This window comes from Narcine bancroftii, chromosome 6 (genome assembly GCF_036971445.1).
Source record: "Narcine bancroftii isolate sNarBan1 chromosome 6, sNarBan1.hap1, whole genome shotgun sequence".
In the NCBI taxonomy this organism is placed as follows: Eukaryota; Metazoa; Chordata; class Chondrichthyes; order Torpediniformes; family Narcinidae; genus Narcine; species Narcine bancroftii.
Genome location: NC_091474.1, coordinates 154,151,374 through 154,171,797, shown reverse-complemented (window position 1 = coordinate 154,171,797; position 20,424 = coordinate 154,151,374). Strand labels below are relative to the sequence as shown.

Below are 20,424 nucleotides of genomic sequence, written 5' to 3'. Positions count from 1 at the left end.
TCCGCTGCCTGACTTTAGATTTTTATCATTGGGCAGTTAATACAAGAAGTCTTGAGTTTTGGTCTTTTTTTTAAACACTCATTTTGACTGCCCAATATGGGTATCAATGAAACTGAATTCCCTCCCCAAAATTTTCCAGTTTAGCACTTCTCAGCTCTTCACTTCCATTTTCAACTAAGTTAATAGATAATCCAATTGTTAAACATTCTGTTAGAATTTGGGCACAGTTGAGAAAACCATTTTGCATTTCATAATTTCTCTCTTTCAAGCCCGATCATAACATCACTTTCTTTTCAACCTTCTTTGCAAAATACCACATTTCAGAGATGGTATAGAGAAGATATCATTAATGGATATTTTGCCTAATTTGAGCAACTTTCTGCTAATTTTAACCTGCCCAAATCTCATTTTTTTAGATATTTGCAGATCTAGTATTTCCTTTAATCACAACTATCTGATTTTCCAAGAGAGTCTGAATCCAATTTTGTAGATGAGTTTAATATCTATTATTTATGAGATATTTTTATGTTTAAAACAGACCACTAGTAAAAATTAAAAATGTTTGAGAACAGGATTTAAATTTGACTATATCAGATTGGGTCACAATTAAGTTGGTTAATAGCTCTTCTTTATGCACCCATCATTGTTTATTACAATTTATGGTGGTACACAGAGCACATTGGTCTAAGGTTAAATTGTCTTGCATTTGCTCTGATTTGAGTCCCTGTTGTGACAGGTGTAAGAGCGGAGAAGCATCATTAATTCGTATGTTCTGTACCTGTCCTAGTATAGAAAAATACTGGAGAGAATGTTTTCTGCACTTTGTCTACAATTTTTAATATACATTTTCTTTGGTGGCCCTCTTCGGTACAATGGGAGAGAATGATTTCTTTCTCTCCAGTCCAGAGTCGTGGTATCACTTTTACGTTTCTTTTGGTGAGGTGCAATTTTACTTAAAAATGTAAGAATACTGCCCCACCTACTCATGATCAGTGGTTGTGTGACAGCATGTCTTGTTTGAGTATGAAAAAGATTCATTCTTCAATTGATAATTCATTTATAAGATTTTTGACTCCGTGGGGGTCATTTATAACTCACTTTCTTGTTTTATAATTTTACTTCAATGTAATTGAAATGTCTGACATGTCTTTTCCATTTTTTTCTTTTTTTTCTCCATTCATTTGTCATTTAATGCTAATCATATATAGTATCTGGCAATGATGTTATGGAGGGGGTACAGAAATTTTATTATTTTCCTTTTTTTCCTCTTATTATTAGTTTGTAGCATTCAAGCTATGCAGGTCTGGAGAAGAACGACACACACATCAAAGCCTTGAAGTCAAGACTGGTTTATTGTACTGGCCGTCACGTTTATATGGGCCCCAGGTGCTGACATCAGGGCACCGCATCAGTGGAACACTGGCCTAGGATTGGCTGGTGTTCCCACCACAGTTCGCTGACTTCACGCCATGCAGGAAGTCACCTGTGACGACGGCCTGTGTCACCCTAGGTTCGCGTGGTTGCCGCTTTTGTTGGCCACTTTGTGGGCCTGTCCACATCTCCATGTATGGGCCACTACACGACCCCCACCCTGGACTGGCAATCAGGTCATTGTCCGTTGTGGCTGTCTAGGCTTATGGGGGCAATGCCGACCAGGAAACACCTGCCCAACAAATGTCCCAAATGTAGAGGAGGCTATTACGTAGGCCAACTGTCGCAGCCATCAATGACAGTTGGCCAGGGCATTTCTTGTAAACCCACAGTGTGGGCGACATCAACGGGCCTCTGCACCCCATCTCTGATGACAGTAGCAGAATCCTCCTGTGGCATTAACTTGCCTCTGCTGGTCTTGGTTTTGCAGTTGGCTATTTGTAAGGCTTGCTGATGAAGCCTATAATGGCACTGGTGTCCTTCTTTGCTCTCCAGAGCATGTAGAAGTAGCGGGTGTTGTCAGCGACAATGTGTTGAAGCTGGAACTGAGCCTCGACCTTCTTGAGCCACATTTGGCTGCGACACCTAAAAACTTGGAAGACCACGTGGTTAGTCACTGGCTCCGCCTAGTCAGTACAACTGCCGGTTGTACCTGTCAGGGTACCAGTGGATCATTCATGCTACTTGAGCATGGAGAAGAATGACATGCACAGCAAAGCCTTGAAGTCAAGACTGTTTTATTGTACTGGCTGTCGCATTTATACGGGCCCCAGACGGTGTGATTGGTCGGCATTCCTGCCACAGTTTACTGTCTTCTTACCAGTCACATGGGATGATGGCCAGTGTCACTCCCCCAGGTCTGCATTTGTCGGCCATTTTGAGGACCAGTCTGTATCTCTGTGCATGGTCCACCACAATTTACCTTTTTTAAAAGAAATGTGTCTGGACTATGAATTGTGGGTATGTTTTTAAAATTTACATTTGTTTTTGTTATACTGACTGTTTTATTATTATGTGTAACTTTTCATATCATCTCATTATATTGTATTATTGTTATAAGCTCTTTATTAAGATCAATAAAATATTTTAAAAGAAAGAACATGTACATATTTTGGAAGTAATGTGTTCATTTTGCTAGCAGAACAGGGAATAGAGTGCAAATACTAATTCATGGCGATGCAAGAAACGTAAGGTATTTTGGAGATGAGAAAATATTGCGCAGTTTACTTGAAGATATTGAGCTTCTGTAACTTGCTTTCAGTGTTTTTTTTCTGTTCAGTTTCACTGAGGCATTCATAATTCTCATCCACACATGATTTATAGTACACAAGGTTGAAATGCCAATATGGTTGAAATTAAACTTGCTTGCAGAATAGATTAGAATCTTCTTTATGAACATTTGAGATGCAGTGGGTGGCTTCTTGCAAAATTATAATATTGAAACCATGGGTCTTTTCCAACAAAATGGATGCTACTATTTTGTCCTGATTACCAACAGTTCTGTTTGTTTAATCTTGTTGCATGTCAATTCACAAGTATGATGAATTTGAACATAAAAAGTATTAAAAATATGGCTTTGACCCAGAGTTGTGAATTTTTTAAATAACCCACTGTTGTGGTTTCCTGTTGATTTATTTGATATCCATCTCTTGTTTGCTTTTGTTAATTTGCTCTTCCAGTAATCCTGGATCCTCCTTTTTTTTCCAATTATTTTATCTCTTTATAACAAAGATTTTCTCTGTTTGCTGGCCAGCCATTGGCAACATTTAGTTAATATTTGAGAATTCTGAGCCTTTCATGAACATGTATTCCTTTCCAGTGTAGAAAAGAAACTATGACTTTTGACTGCCTCGTACTCTTCAATGGGGCAATAAACTATTTATTTCAATTTTGTAAACCATTTGTTTTTCTTGTAATTTTATTCAAACCTTCTGGTTTCACATCCATGATTGATACATTTTCATCTATTATCATCTTAAAATCCTCTTGTGGCGATCTTGCACTTCATTCTCTTCTCGGCAACAAGAAAACAGTGACCCAGATTTTCAAGTGAGGGTAATGATGAGGCTGTCAGTAAGTGCTCACTGTTCAAATAGAAGAAATTCAAAAGTAAATTCTAGATTACACACTTCAACTAGATGTGGAAATCCAAAAATTATTGTCCGTGATTCCCTGATTTGGCACACAGTGTTCTATTTCGTGATTGTTTTCCAATGTAATTTGCTGAAATCAGCGAACCAGTATGAACTTGGGCTATTTATAAAATATTCTTGATGTAAAGAACCTCTGAAAATGCATAATTTTACATTTTGTCGTGTGAAGTCTTACTGAGTATTAATGGCTTACTGAGCCATTAAATTGCCTTGCAGCCTCTCGGGTCACAACTCCGTATGACAGGTGTCATTACTAAGCATTTTGCAAGAAAAATATTTGTTAACATTTTATAGTATTTTGTCTTCCATCTTAATCTCTTAAATATGTCAGTTATCTTCCTATCTCTCTTCAATCTTTTTTATTGGTTTTTATAATAAATACAGTACATTGAAGAAAAGGGAACAAACCTGAAAATACAATATCACATATGTTTATAGAGCAAAGTAAAACTTCAAACATTATAAACTCTGTTCCCCTCCACTGCACTGGATGAAGTTAGACATCAAATATTATTAAAAAAAATAGATTCGCAATATATGTTTGAATAAGGATTAGATATATCCTTATTGATCTTCGAAAAACTAAATGGAAGAGGTATCCAATCGAGGACACTGAATACTGCTGTATAGATTTCAAGTCTAAATCTGTCCACTGGCTGGGAAGCTTCCCCAAGGATCAGCAGCAGTGGTGGGGGTGAGTTGGGCATTGGCGGTGGCAGTTGGGAGGTCTTCATGATCGTTGGCGGCATTGTGGCCAGCATTTTTTTTGGTGAGAATTAAACATTATTTTAATGCTTAAAAGCCTTCCCTTGTTTGCTGTTGTCTAAACATTGATACAAGTGATATGCTACTGCTACTGGGCTGATTTTAAAAATGACCAGTTCTCTGAAAAAACGTTGATCAGTCACAGGCCTAGTCCTGACCATTTTGGATAATCGGTGTTGTACTCTTTCTCTGGTTTTTACTTTCCAGGTTAATAGCTTTGTGCTTATATTTTTGCAAGTCAGCTGCAGTCTTCGGAAGCTGTTCTGTAAAAGTATCATCTCTATATTTCCAAAATGTAAATACACTCTGACTGATCCTGATAGTCAGTTGAAAGCTTTGTTAAATTGTTTTTTCTAAATCTTCAAAATTCTCTTGAAACCTTGTAATTTTCTGATGCAGTGCCGCGAAACGCAAGTTTAAATTGTCAGTCTTGGCTTCAACTGATATCGAAGCTTCTGATTTGGAACCTTCCATTTTTTTCCTTGCATCAGTTCAGGAGTGGTCCATCCACTTTGCAAGTCCGTCGTTCAGAGAGAAATTAAAAAAGGATTCCCAGAAAGAACGGCTTTTACAGATTAAAATAGCTGTTAGTTGGTTGTTCAAGAGCAACACCAAAAACTTGTTACTCCATTGGCCTCTGTTATCTTCCTATCTATGTTTTTTTCCTCTCTTTTAGTTTTTTTGGCGCAGCTTGTTCCAAATTCTTCAGTGTAATTGGCTGTTCAGCCAATTTCACTCCACCATTGTTGAATGCTGTGGATCCTTTGAACTGGAAAACAGCTTTGGAGATAGCTCTTAAAATCAGTGATTAAGGTTACTGTAGCTCAATTTCTTTGTTTTCTGTTGTTTCACTATTAACTTATTCTTTAATCAATATAAACATTACCAATCTATAACTAATCTGTTTCAGGTGGTATTTCAATTTTTATTGCCTTTCTGGACCCTTTCCCTCATGTGGACTTTCTTCATTCTTCCTAATACTTTTTTTTTCCAAAGTTGTCTTTTCATTTGGATAAATTGAAGATTCGTAATCTGCTAAAACCATGGCTCAAATTTGCTGATTCACAATTAAAGGTGATAAATGCTTTGCTAGGTCATGCTGATTAGAACCTGCCAGATAAAAATAGCTTGGAGCAAGATTTCCTGTCAGCATTTTGGGGACAAAACAAATCCTGTCCACAGAACTTTAATGACCCACTGAAGCATAGTCCAAGCTTAGTCAGCTCTCAAAGATATGAAAATGTAGGCCAAGGTTGTTGATCACACATTTGGGTTGAACTGTTGGCATGCAATATTTTTTTTTGTTGTTTGTGGGCCCAGGTCTACTAACTCATGCATGCGGCTTCAAGTCTTCAGAAATTCAATTAGCCTTGCACAAAGCAAGTTGTCGTCTTAAGGCTTTGCTCCGTCAGCGTACAGCAATAATGTTTTGTGATTCTTTTCACAGGAGCAATTGGGCTAAGTTGTAACCAAAATAGAGACCAAAAAAAGCATGACTCAATTCAAAGAATTTTGCATCAATGGAAGGAGACCCTAAAGTAAATGGGCATTTTCCTTTGTTCTTCATCTTTTATGTATGGCATTACCTGTGCTTTGTTCCATATTGCAGGAATGCAAGCAACTATCAGGAATAATGTACCCTTTTGTCATATCTTATTTTACCTTCCATGAAATATTGGAACCTTTATTTCCCATTTTAAAATGGTGCATTTTAGATCAAGATCTCAATATTGTAGTCCTGGAGTTTGATATACAGCATAGAAGACTATTTGGCCCTTTGGGTCTGTGTTGGCTTTATGCATTGGTTATCTAGTCATCCCTGTCTTCGAACATCTCTTTGTGAAACTTTCTTTCCTGTACTATCCAGTCACCCTCTTGAGAATCCAGTTGATTTTATGGCAGTATGTCCCTGATTCTAACCACTCGCTGCATAAAATTTGTTTTTAAATTTGTTACATTTGGTTCTTTTGAAAAAAGTTTGATTTAACAGGTTCATTGCTCTTTCCAGCCCTGAGTGCCTGATTAATTTTATACCACTGCTTTGATAATTCTTTGAAGTTTTTAGCACTGCTGAATATGACTAAGACATCAATTAAGAGGATTTTAAGAAAGTGAATCTAATTAAATTCACCCATTAAAATTTATTTTGTATCCATTTGTAGTATTTAATTCTTTTTGATATTGCATGTTTGTGCTTGGAGCTGCATCGAGTGAGTATGTTGGATCCCAGAAATGCAAAGAATGGAGAAAGATGAGATCCTCCTAAATAACTGTAGCCAGAAATTATCTGCTGAGCACTTGCCAAATAAGTGGCCTGGCAGTTTGATCCGGACTTCTACTCTCTTATTTGACCCAGACTAGATACTCAGAAGAATTAATGATCAAATCTCTGTTTATCATTTCATTGCTGAGCATTAGGAAGTCATGTGGAACTCTAAACCAATTTCAACAATATCCCACAATGTTACAACATTGGAATCTATTTACCCATTCATTCTACCTATCAGAGTGCAATCCAACTCTTTGTCATGCCCCTTGAAATTCTCACAAAAGTGAATATGAACTAGCATGCAGTCTTTTTGGAGTTGATGTTTTAGTCTTCCACTATGCTTTGTGTAGTGAAAGATCAGAATGATCTGGCGGCTTTTGTTTGTAGATTATGCACTTTTGTTCTGGATTACATCATCCAAGGAAATAGTTTATCACCTGCTTTCTTCAATTGTGTTTTAACCTTTTAAACAGTGGAAAATTAAAGACAAGTTTGTGTACTCTAGTCTTAAAGCTCAATTCTATAATCATTACTGAATTTTGTACAGTTCCATGACCAAATATACTTTGGGAGTTTCAACACAAATATAGATGTAAGTCAAATAAAAGATCAATTTGGTGAAAATATTAATTTTTCCAAATTCCAAACCTCCTTTGATAAATTTATTTTAAATTTTTTAAATGTCAGTCTACCCACTTTTAAACATTGCAAAATTTGGGTATCTATTTGCTTTTATTCTCATTTCCCTACCTTTTAACATTTAGAAAATATTCTAATTAGTAAATTTCACTTTTCCATGTTGAAAATTTTCTACTAGTTTAGCCTATTGTGATCTTCTTTTGTTTATTGTTGTCAACTGTAGGACACACAATGACGCCTAATCTAATTGTGCCTGATGTTGCGTAGTTCCTCAGGATGTGTGAATGAAGCGTAGGCTGCCAAGTATTTGGTTTTTTTTTTAAACCATATTTGCCGGCGTATGAGGACTCAAATTTCCATCTAAAATGTAGGTTTTAAGCAACCCAAAATCTGGCACTTTCTACTGACCAGTGGATGCTGTTAAATGCAAATCACAATATTTTAATCTAAATTACCCTGTAAAGGTTTTATTTTTATTAGAATATTTTAAAATAAACGACCATAGGCTTCTATAACTGTCCATTTAAAGTCCATCAGATTGGGTGGATGGACTTCTTGGGGGAATGCTGACGATACACAAGATGTGCAAGATTGTGTTGGAGTTGGCAGTGGTGTTGAGACTTCTCTGTCAAGGTTTGGATTTTAGACTTGGCATATAAGAGTTCCCTGATTTTTGAGGTGATGTTTTAAAGTTTAGATTATCCTATACACTGCCATATACGGTATTTTATCATTATATACAATGAGGTGAACAAGGCGGCACTAAAGAACATCATGACATTCCCTGCCAAATAGGAAAATGTTCACTTTCGATATCCTGAGTTGTTATCTGCAGCTAGATTTTCCTATTAGCAGTCCTATTACTCTCTCTCTCTCTCTCTCTCTCTCTCTCTCTCTCTCTCTCTCTCTCTCTCTCTCTCTCTCTCTCTCTCTCTCTCTCTCTCTCTCTCTCTCTCTGTTTTTGATTTATCCATAATGGTTTTCTCCCTTGTTAATAGTTCCTTAGTGCAACTGATGTTTTGACCTTGTCCTATGAAAGTGGATTCAAATTAGACCTTTATCAATTTTCCCATTTCATTTCAACAGCAGCTACACACACACACACAAAATCATGACTCCTTTTGACAGGATGATAGCTTCACTTTTCCATATTCATGTACTTTAGGGGAAATGTGACTGTAGACAGTGGCCTTCATGCTAGGGAAAGGAGTGGGTTGAGGTATGTAACCACCCATAAAAGATGGAAATGCTTCAATGTGCTAAGTCGAACCAGAAAACTGTGGGAAAGAAATGAGAAGGGTTGGGGACAGCAGTCTGAAGAGATATGTTCCTGATAATACACGTTGCTCACCTTTTTTCTTAAGTAGAAATTTGGTCTGGCCTGCAGGAAAAAGAATCTCAAGATTGTATTTGATGTCAGGAAAAAGAATCTCAGTGTTGTATGTACTCTGACAAATTTGAACTTTAAACTAGCAGTGTGCTCTGAGTAAGACTGAAGTCTTGCGCAGTCTTCTTCTTTGGCTTGGCTTCGCGGACGAAGATTTATGGAGGGGTAATGTCCACGTCAGCTGCAGGCTCGTTTGCGGCTGACAAGTCCGATGCGGGACAGGCAGACACGGTTGCAGCGGTTGCAGGGGAAAATTGGTTGGTTGGGGTTGGGTGTTGGGTTTTTCCTCCTTTGTCTTTTGTCAGTGAGGTGGGCTCTGCGGTCTTCTTCAAAAGAGGTTGCTGCCCGCCGAACTGTGAGGTGCCAAGATGCACGGTTTGAGGCGATATCAGCCCACTGGCAGTGGTCAATGTGGCAGGCACCAAGAGATTTCTTTAGGCAGTCCTTGTACCTCTTCTTTGGTGCACCTCTGTCACGGTGGCCAGTGGAGAGCTCGCCATATAACACGATCTTGGGAAGGCGATGGACCTCCATTCTGGAGACGTGACCTGCCCAGCGCAGTTGGATCTTCAGCAGCGTGGATTCGATGCTGTCTGCCTCTGCCATCTCGAGTACTTCGATGTTAGGGATGAAGTCACTCCAATTAATGTTGAGGATGGAGCGGAGACAACGCTGGTGGAAGCGTTCTAGGAGCCATAGGTGATGCCGGTAGTGAACCCATGATTCGGAGCCGAACAGGAGTGTGGGTCTTGCGCAGTAGTTTGTTGAGAAAGCATCTTCTCTCAACTTACTAAACCACACAACACACCCTGAGAATCAGAATTTATTGTCATCAACATGTAACAAAATTCATTGTTTTGCGGCACCAACACAGTGCAAAGGTTTATATAAAACACCCTAAAAATAAATAAAAATAGTGCAAGAAAAAGAGAAAGTAAGGCAGTGTCTTTGGTTCATTGTTTATTCAGGAATCTAATGGCAGAGGGGAAGAAGCTGTGCCGCTCAGGCTCCTGTACCTTTTCCTGATGTTAGCAGAGTGAAGAGAGCATGGTTTGGGTGACGGGGATCCTTGAGGACCGAGGCTGCCCTGCTGGATCCAACTCTTCCCACTCCTCTATTTGCATGGTGTACTGAACCTCAGGAATCCAGGTGCCCAACATAAACTTACAACATTGCAAAAGTTCAAAAATGGAAATTCATTTAACTAATTGCTCATTTGCCTTCCTCTCTAACATTGTGAAACCTATGGCAGTCAAAATAGAACCAAGTTAGTTGGAATCAGAGATCTGAAAATTTGCCACTTTCCTTGCTCCCTCCCTCAGCATATTATAGAAGTGGCTGAGAGTCCTCCTGATGCATTGTTTGGAGTGAATTATTGTATGTTTTGTAAGTTTAGAATGATTAAATTAATGACAACTTCAAATTATTTCACCAAATGAATATCATTTAAAAACATTTTTAAGGATTAATTAATTTGTTATGAATCCGTCAGATTTGTTAGAATTTGCGCACCTAATGAGTCTAGTGGGCTCTCTTTGTCAAGCCACTGGCTGTAAGGTGTGGAACATGAACAGTCCAAGTGTGCCCAGTCAAAAGCCCAAACTAGGCAGGAAAATGGTTGAATTATTTTTATATTTTAATAATGCAGCAATTGATATTTCTGGCCCATGAAACCCTTGCTGCTCAATTAGCCTACGAACCCTGAATGTATGGCGGGGGGGAGGAAACCGGAGCATCCAGAGAAAACTTACACATCACGGGGAGAATGTACAAACTCCTTTCTGACAGCAGCAGGTCTGAACCATGGATCACTGGTGCTATGATAGCATTTTGCTAACTGGGCTGCCAAAAATGGCTCTAGTTATTTAAGTGACTGGTAAAAATAGTTGCCCCAAGTTGGCCTGGGCTGTATTTTATTTCTGTTTTGCTGGGCTCTCCCAGGGATATCAGGCCGAGATTGCAGTTTTAATTTGGGCCTGCATTCATAACATATTGCAAAGGAGCATCAGCCCAAGAAGACACACAAAAAAAAGATGCAGTTTACAAAAGTCCAGGGGAAATTCAGCAGGCCATTCATTATACACAGGAGAGTCTAAAATCAGGGAGAAACCTGGATAAAAAGGTAATTATGGGAGGTGGGAAGGAGGAGGGAAAGGAACACAGGCTAACAGGCAAGAAGTAATAGGTGGATATCGGTGGGATGGTAGAAGAAGATGCTGAGATTGAGAGAGAGGGCAGAGGACTTAGAAAGCTGATAAGAGGAAGGGAGGCAAAGGAATGAGGGAAAAGGGAGAGAATGATGAGGGGTTAATAGACATTGAGAAAGTTGATATTGAATCTGTTTCATTGTGACAAGAAACATCGATTATCTTTTTGATTCCTGTTGAGGTTTCCAACACTTTTCTGTTGCAACACACAAATGGCATCGTGAAGAACGCCTCTATTTCCTCAGAGTTTATGGAGATTTGGTATGACAGCAGAAACCCTGGCAAATAATGTGTGCTGACTGGCTGCATCATGGTCTAGTATGGAAACACCAATACCCCTGAGGGTAAAGCCCTCCAAAATGTAGTGGACACAGCCCAGGACATCACAGGTAAAACCCTCCCCATTGTTAAGTATATCAATAGGGAATGCTGCCATTGGAGAGCAGCAGCAATCATCAAAGACCCTCACCATCCAGCCTACGCTCTGTTCTCGCTGCTGCCAATCAGGATAGGTGCCACAAGACCTGCACTACCAGGTTCAGGAAAAGCTGCTACCGCTCCACCATCAGACTCCTTAACAACAAACTCAATCAGGAACTCATTTAATGACTCGTGACTTTGTGCAATACAGAGGAAAAAAAAGCAATAGTCGGTCTGTTTTCAGTTTTTTGTTTACACTGTGTACAGTTTATTTTTTGCACTACCAACTAGTGGTAATTCTGCCATGCCCGCAGGGTAAAGGAATCTCAGATTTGTATGTGATGTCATGTATGTACTCTGTAAATCTGAACTCTAGATTTTCTTGTTTATCTATATTTCGCTGAAAAATGTTTTGATTTCTTTTGTGGGTTCAAGAGTAGCATTCCACTCCATGTCTTTAGTACTCTGTGCGTTCATTCATTATTTCATGTGTACAGTATATGATTTCAGTAATACTATGAAAATAGTATAATCTGTCCCAATATTTTAGTATTAAAATACAATAAAATGTGAGCCACAGGAACTAATTTAAATTTGTAAGACTTTAATTATCACAGTTAATTTTTCTAATCATAGGAATTGGACATAATAATCACATGTATCGATAATATTCAGTGTTTATGCATAATTAGTCACCAAAAAAAACTCATTAAAAGCTGAAACATTTCTTTCCACTTCACAGCAAAACTTAGTGTGGCACATGTCCAAACTATTTTCAATTGCATCAAAAAAGTAGAATCAATTGAAAAATTAGATTCTATTCATAATGGTTTTTTAAAATCTCTCAGATGTCCCCTAACATTATTTCATCATCTCCAGGATATGGAATTGACTTCGTGTAGCTTTTTCCCAGTTTGAGCAAAATGACAGTTTTTCACTTCCTTCACTACTGTTCTGATATGGATGGACTCTGCTTTTAGTTAGAACCTGCGTTACCCCCTGTAAAATGGACTTCTGCTATATTCCTTAAGATTTTTTTTCATACCGGTAGATTGAATACCAGATGGATTGTTTCCCATCATTTTTTTCCACCACATTCAGGATGTTTATTGGTGTACTTTGTTTGCCTATTGTAGCATGAATAAAACCTCTCCTGACTTGAAGAGAACAAACACTTTTATTAATTTATAGCTAAGGGTAAGGTTCAACAGTAGTCTTAAGAAGGGTTCTGGGTTTAGGCAGGAAACCAGGGTTATGTGGGCATATGGGTGCGGAGGCGAGGCCAGCCATCAGCACAACACCCTACCAGTGAATCCCAGTTCACAGCATTCACCTCTTCCTGTTGAATTTTGGGTCTGTGAATGAAGACAGAGAATGTGGGTTCAGAAACAAGTGGTTTTAAAAAAAAAAAAGTTATTTACAAATTTAAATGGTCCAGGGGTCTGGAGATCCTGGTGAAGTGCTTTAGCATTGGGGGGCCTTGGACTCCTTGGGTCTCCTGGTCCCCTTGTGAGGGAGGAGAGGCAGCTGCATCTCTGGCTTGATGATTGGGTGGGGGGGGGTTTTCCTCCTGAACTGGTTCCCCTGAGGCCCTTGAGAATGAGCACTGTGGCTTGCAGGGCACCTGAGGCAATGGACCCTCTTTTCCAATGAGTGCTAGGTGCCTGATGGAGACTGTGTCCTCCCTGCTATCTGGGTACTCCACATAGACGTATGTGGGATTGGCGTGGAGCAGTTTCACCCTTTCCACCAGGGGGTCGATCTTCTCACATGCTTCCTAAGAAGGACTGGACCAGGAGTAATGAGTCAGACTGGGAGTGTAGTTCCTGATGCTGACCTTCTTTCAAAAGTAAATAGGAGCTCATGAGGAGTAGTGTTGGTCGTGGTACATAGTAGCGACCGAATGGAGAGGAGCGCCATGGGGAGGACATTCTACCAGTGTGAATCTGGAAGGCCTTTTGACTTCAAGGCCAGTTTGTCATCCTTCTAGACTGGCATTCTCCTTTTCAATGTGCCCGTTCCCCCGGGGGTTGCAGCAGGTCATCTTGCTGGATGTGATGCCCCTCACCAGGATGTACTGACGCAGCTCGTCACTCAAAGGATGAGCCCCAGTCACTATGAATATAGCTGGGATACCCGAACAAGTGAAAATGGAGGCTAGGGCCTTCATAATTGACAAGGTAGATGTGTTTAGGCATGAAATGGCGAATGGGAAGCAGGAGTACTAGTCAATGACAGAGCGGAAGAAGGTGTTCCCATTCGTGGAGGGGAAAGGTCCCTTAAAATCAACGCTGAGCCGTTCGAAGAGCCTGGATGACTTGATCAGGTGCAATTTTGCAGGCAGTAGAAGTACGGCTTGCACTCTGCACAGACCTGACAAGACCTGGTCATTTCCCTGACATCTTCCTTGGAGTAGGGCAGATTGCGCACCTTGACAAAATGAGCCATGCGGGTAACCCCTGGATGGCGGAGTTCATTATGCATAGACTGCAATTGACCAGTGTATGCAGAGGCACAGCTTCCTCTGGATAAGGCATCTGGACAGTCATTAAGGGCTCCTGGACAATGGGCAATGGCATAATTGTTGGTGGAGAGCTCGATCCTCCACCTTGAAATTTTGCCATTCTTGATTTTTTCCCTCTTGACATTGTTCAACATGAATGCGACTGAGCACTGGCCAGTGAGGAGCGTATGTCTTCTACCAGCCAGGTAGTGTCTCCAGAGCCTTATGGCTTCTACAATGGCGTGAGCCTCCTATTCCACCAAATGGGTTCCGGAGCTCTTGGCTTTGTAATGTCTGTGAGGACAACCTTGCCTGCTGCATCACAGCTAATGAAAATTCTATTATGAAGGGAATAAACGTAACTGTATAATACAGTGGTAAATGCATTGGAAGAAAAATTAGTAGATCAGATTATTTAAATGGTGAAAAATTGCCACAAGCTGTTGTGAAGAGGGACTTGAGAGTGCTTGTGCATGAATAGCAAAAATTTAGTTTATAGATGTAACAAGTAATCAAGAAAGCAAATGGAATATTGGTCTTCCTTGTTGGAGAGAATGAATTTAGGAGCAGGGAGGATCTGCTACATGATATTGAAGCCATACCTGAAGTTATGAAAGTGATAAGGAGATGGAGGCAGGAAAGTTGTTTCCACTGGTAGGTGAAGCTAGAATTGGGGGACAAAGCCTCAAGATTTGAAGTGTGTAGATTTCAGACAGAGCTGAGGAAAAACAACTTTTCCCAGAGAGTAGTGAGAGTGTGGAATTCTCTGCCCAAAAAGGGAGTATAAATTGACTCGTTAAACACATTTAAGACACAGTTTGATAGATTTTAGTTCCGTAGGGAATTAAGGTGATTGGGGGAAAAAAAAAGTAGTTGGAGTTGATTCCACGGCTAGATTACCCATGATCTTAATGAATGGTACAGCAGGCTCAATGGGCCAGATGGCCAACTCCTGTTCATATATGTTCTTATTTGTTTGACAGAGTGGTCATATGAAGTTAAGTACACATTTTCTTTTAGAACTATCACTTTTACAACAATAACTAATACTATTGCAACGTGAAAAATTGAACACTACAGTCAAAAATTTAGTAAATTATTCATTGGGTGTATTCTAGCTGGTGAGCAATTTTAACTTTATAACAAGTCACCTCATTTTACCCTATTGTGTTGTCTTTAGAATATGTTGCATAAATTGTGCCAAATTATGTAAATCTTTATACAAGTACATTGCATTACAACTTAATTGCAGTAGTAAAAAAAGAAGGCTTGTATAAAGATTTACATAACTCATTAATTAATTTCAACTTGACAAAGTCGTCACATGAAGTTAACTACAAAGATGCCAACATCATCTAACACATCAATGGCTGCAACTGATGCAAGGTTAAGCATTGAAGACTACAATAGTTCAGACTACATGCTGGACTACACACCAGTTTTTGTCTGCCTTTAAGAATACTGAAAGGTTGTCGATCCATCAATGAAAATGATCTGGAGCAACCAAATTTATTTTCATTCAAATTACAATTAAGCACAGTATAAATTGCTTATTCTCCCCTTATGAAACTATATATTGATAGGGGTTTTAATCTGGTAACTAGGTTTATCAAATATATTGTGATGTGAATTTATTTACTATTGTCTTTCAGCACCTTCCATGAAGAAGTTTTGTTAATTAATACACCTTGTTTACATTTGTATCTATTCTGCGAACTTGCATTTTTCCACGTACAGTACCTTAAAAAATATTTTTTGGTTGCCACAATTATCTGCAAGATAAAAGGGAAGGAACCAGAAATATATTTCTGAAAATTGTCATGTGTGTCATTATCTTTTTTTTCATAACATTAAAGTGAAATAACCAGTAAGCATGCACCATGAAGCAGAAAAATATATTCTGTACTTATTTCAAATTTCTGGAGCTTTTTAGCAGTATTATGGAAAGGGTAGAAAATAAAAACAAAATCACTCACAAATGTAAACAGGGATCCACAAATTGGACTGTGATAAAGCATAAAACTATGGTCCACAAATGTGATTTCTAGGCATGGTCAATTGGCTTATGACAACTGTTTATAAAAACACACAATTTGTAGGTTATTTTTTCTTTTAAAAATAACAGTTGGCATTTAACCATGTTGCATTAGAACATTTTTGGGGCAATTCAAAAAATTATTTAATCCTGTTGGCAGTGTTTTTATAAAGTCTGAGGAAAGCATTGGCCTTCTGATGATCAGAGTCAAACAGTTCCAATCTAGGCACTGACATTTCTGTTTCCAAAAATCTATAAATTAACCTTCACTTGGCTTGTATTTTCTTTGTTTCAGGACTGCTTTGAAATCTGGTTTGGCTCTGTGTACTGGAGAGTAAGCATAAATTACGATATAGGCATGGTCAGTTGTCTGTTTGGACTTTTGTCACGAAAAAAACAGGCATAAATTGGCACAGATTCAATCAGGAAATGAAGAAAGCTGCATTTCCCAGTACAGAGCACTGAGCATTTGTGCTGCTAAATTCAGTCCAGATAATAATTGTATTGACTTGTTATATTTTTTTTGTTAAATCCTTGTCAAAAAGGTTTAATAGGATTCATTTATGGATTAATTTCTAAAACGCATTGCTTTTCTATGAATAAAATTAAGTGTGTTTGGGAGAGCAATTTACAAACTATTCTTTTTAAGATGTATCAAATCAAGTCACGTTTATTGGTCATTCATACCATAAGCCTTGCGGTGTACAGTGAAAACAAAATAGCATTTCTCTGGACCGTGGAGCTGGTTACATTTATGGATAAATTACCTCAGAACCTTTTTTATAAATAACATCATAAATAACATGCCACTTATTAAAAATCATGTTATATATGCTAGGCCTGCGTCTCCAGAGTTCAGAAGCCTTGAGAGGGTAGAAGCTGTTTCGTAATATGGTCGTGAGGGCCCGAAAAACTTTGGTACCTCTTCCTGTATGGCAGGAGGGAGAACAGATTGTGGGAGGGGTGTGAGGAGTCCTTCAAAATGTCTATGGCCTTCTGCAAACAACAGCTGTTATAAATGTCCATCATGGCAGGGAAAGAGACCACGATATATACCAAGTGCTTCATATTGGACCATTCTTCTTCTATTTGTACACATTATTCACTTACACAATTCAAGATAGTACATAGAGCACATTTATCCAAATATAAATTAGCTAAGAATTTTCCTATTATCAAACCTTTATGTGACAGATGTTGTAATGGGGTTGCTTCCTTATTTCATATGTTTTGGTCCTGTTCAGCATTAGATCACGATTGGAAGGAAAGTTTTAATGCATTTTTCCATATTCTCTTGGTTCTATTCAACCCTTAACTGCTTTATTTGGTGTGGTGTTAGAAAACAGTCGATTCTTGGTGTTGGATTGCCATGTTGTAGCTTTTGCCACTTTAATGGCTAGAAGATCTATTTTGCTAAGATGGAAGGACGCTAGTGCTTTTTTATTTTAGTTTGTGGGCTATAGATTTGGGATGTTAGTTACAGTCTCTTTTCCTTTTTTTTTCCCCTGCAGGAATAAGAGATATAATATTGAATTCTGTCTGTTTGTATATCATTATTGCGATGTTCATTTTTATTCTAGGGTACATTGTAATTACCTGTACGGTATATTTTACTTGTTCTTACACTTTTTGGTGTATGTATGTTATAAAAATTCAATAAAAATTATTAAATAAAAATTCAGTCCTGTGTATAATAATAAAATTCTGTTTTGTTTTCGAATCAAGCCCATGTTAAGTTTTGCATCTCATTTTATTTGTTGCATCATACCTAGTGCTGAGAGGAAAGATCTGCAAATAGTTTAACTTTTAACTTCATACAACTAGCTATATATAGTAGAAGAGCACAGATTACAGATGATAAAGTTGAAATGGACAAAGAAAGATCAATCAGTACCAAGCAAGGAACTGGGCCGAGTCGAGCTCTTTGGGGAGATGAAACGGCCGAGTGCCGGGGGTGGGGGAGCTAGGGAGGCCAGTCGCCTGTGTAGGTCTGCCGGCAAGTTTTTGTCGGTGGACTGCAAGGTGCACCACTACAGCGACTGTATGAGGGGCCATACAAAGTTTTGCACTGGCCCAGCGGAACCTTCACCCTGGACGTTGGGGGGAGAGAGGAATTTTTTACGGTGGACTGCCTGAAGGTGGCCTATCTGGACTTATCACAGCCGGTGCAGACGGCCGCACCCAAGCGCCGGGGTCGGCTGCCAAAACAACAGGATGTGTAGCTGGTGGGGGGGTGGGGGGATATTTGTGTGGTGGCGCACATCCTCATGGCGAATTGGCCCCGCTTGTATCACCATGTGGCATGGCAGCCATGGGGAAATGGCGTAGTCAGAGGTTTCTCTCTGTCTCCAGCATCCCTTCCATCGCATACCCTGGGCAGCGATTATGATGTCACAATGCACCAGGTGACTGAGCTCATGCTGCCCTTAAAGGGGGGTGCTGAATTTGAATAAATATAGTCGTTAACGACCCTCAACATGGGGGCTGTGTTTCTTCCACTGCTCACACCGCCACAGTAGCACTGTTCTGTGGTTCATTCAGGAGCCTGATGGTGTTGTAATGGATAGCATTCATATTTTAAATGTACTGAAGGATTCAACACCGAGTCAATATCTTCATTGAAAAAGTACTTAAGTACTTTATATTTATAAATATAAAGCAATACAAGTTTATGATGATTTCCATTTCCTTCAATTTGAGTGACTCTTCATTACAAAATAAAGGATTAGTCTAAATTTGAGCATTTTTTTGTGCATTTACAATAATTAGAAGACCTAATTGAAAGTAATTGCAAAGTATTATTTCTGAGCATGTCACTTCCATTTCCACATTCTGCCTTCTTTCTCTCTTTTTTTACATCTCAAAGGCTTTAGTTTTGTTACAATAACTTACTGAAAGTTTAATCTGGATTAATAAAATGCTGATGGACCCAAATAATAGTATACCTGAAGAGCAGTATGTTTTTTTGTGCAGATATGGCTAAATTTCTTTGTTTGGCTCTTAATTTTCCTTTTTGCTATATACATAAATACACAAAATTTGTTTGCCCGTAAAGGTACAATCAAGGTGTAATCAGTCCAAAGCTCTACCAAAAGGAGAAAGAGAAGCAAGAGTGCTTTCAGAGTTAGTATCCATTGATTCAGCCACCTCCTCCAATGTGACTGCCTCATGTGTTCCTCCATAGATGCATAGCTTCCTGTCTGTTTGAGCAAATATAAAGCATTCCAGGCATTCAAGTCACTCTCTTCGTCCCTGGTTCCAAACCCCAATATGAATAGGAAGCTGTCAATGCCAGAGTCCCTGGTGAGCCTTACTCACCATAGGCACCCTCACAAATCCTGGTCCCGTACCCGATTTTCAGACACTAGATTATAGTACCCCACAGCCTGCTGTGAATACAGAACCAATATTACAGTTTAGGCTAGAAGTCACTAATGGCAGTAAAATTAAACAGTAAACCATGGTTATATTTATGGATTAACAGCCAGTGATTTAGACCATTGATTCAGAGACAAGAGTTCAAATCCTTCTTTGATAATTGACAGACTGTAGAAATGTTTTTTCCATAGGTTTGAGCTCAATAATAGTAAATCTGAAACTGTTGGATTGTCGTAAAATATCATTTACTTTACTCATGTCCTTAAGAGAATGGAATCTGTTACCCTTGCCTGATCTAAGCTGTATGTGACAATGGTTGACTCCTTGGTTGCACCCTCTGTTCAGGATAATTGAAGGATTAACAACAAATGGCAGCTTTGTCAGCAAGATCCACATCTAGTGAATGGATAAATTTTTCAAAAATGATTTGCAGGAACGTTTACAACTTTGCTAAACCACAGACAGAATACCATTCAACAAGTTTGTCACTTTAATCTCCCATGCTTTTGGGAAAGGAAAGAAAGTAAAGATTGCAGCATCTGACAAGTGACAAGCTCTTGACATTAGGTCGTGACCCCAACTGAAATGATATTCTGAAATTGCTGTACAGGTCTCTTGTCAAAGGATATTTATGCTGAAAAGCGTCTAAACAACTACATAATAGGGTTTAATGCACAACTGCAAATATTTTTTCCCCACATTGGATTCAACTAATTTGATTTCCAACAGTTTAGTATACAAACTAAATGTTACATAATAAAGATATGATTACTTTTGACAGGCTATTTGCAGAGGATAATTCAGACCAATAAAGAGTACACTATTGTGTGGCTACCTGTCACCTTCAGGAAGAATTGTAACAAAACAGTGGCCATTGCTGGCAATATATCATTTTCTGCAATTGACAGCAGCATGAAACTTTCTCAATGAATTCTTTGTACTAGATCATAACTCGCTTTTGATGAGGGTTTTTTCAAAATATTTCACAAGCCACTGGGGAAATAGCAATGCAATACTGAGGACTTGTGTGTGCATTATTGACGTTGCTTCTCTGATGAGTAGCTCAGATGGTTTAATTTGATATTCCTGAAAGAAGTATGTGGATTGTGAAAGAATTTGAGTAAAGCTTCATCATCACCATCACGCCCTCCGGCCTCATCTTCATAGAAGAGTTTATTAAAAATAAAATATGGCCTTTCATCTGTTTTGTCATTTTCAATATGGTTTTCTATACTAT

General features: G+C 38.8%; 1 protein-coding gene across 1 annotated transcript in view; it reads left to right on the top strand.

The window, feature by feature from the left end:
- LOC138736611 (kelch-like protein 29) overlaps positions 1-20,424 on the top strand; it is a 483,106-nt gene that overhangs the window by 10,706 nt on the left and 451,976 nt on the right. The gene's annotated exons all lie outside the window — the stretch shown is intronic.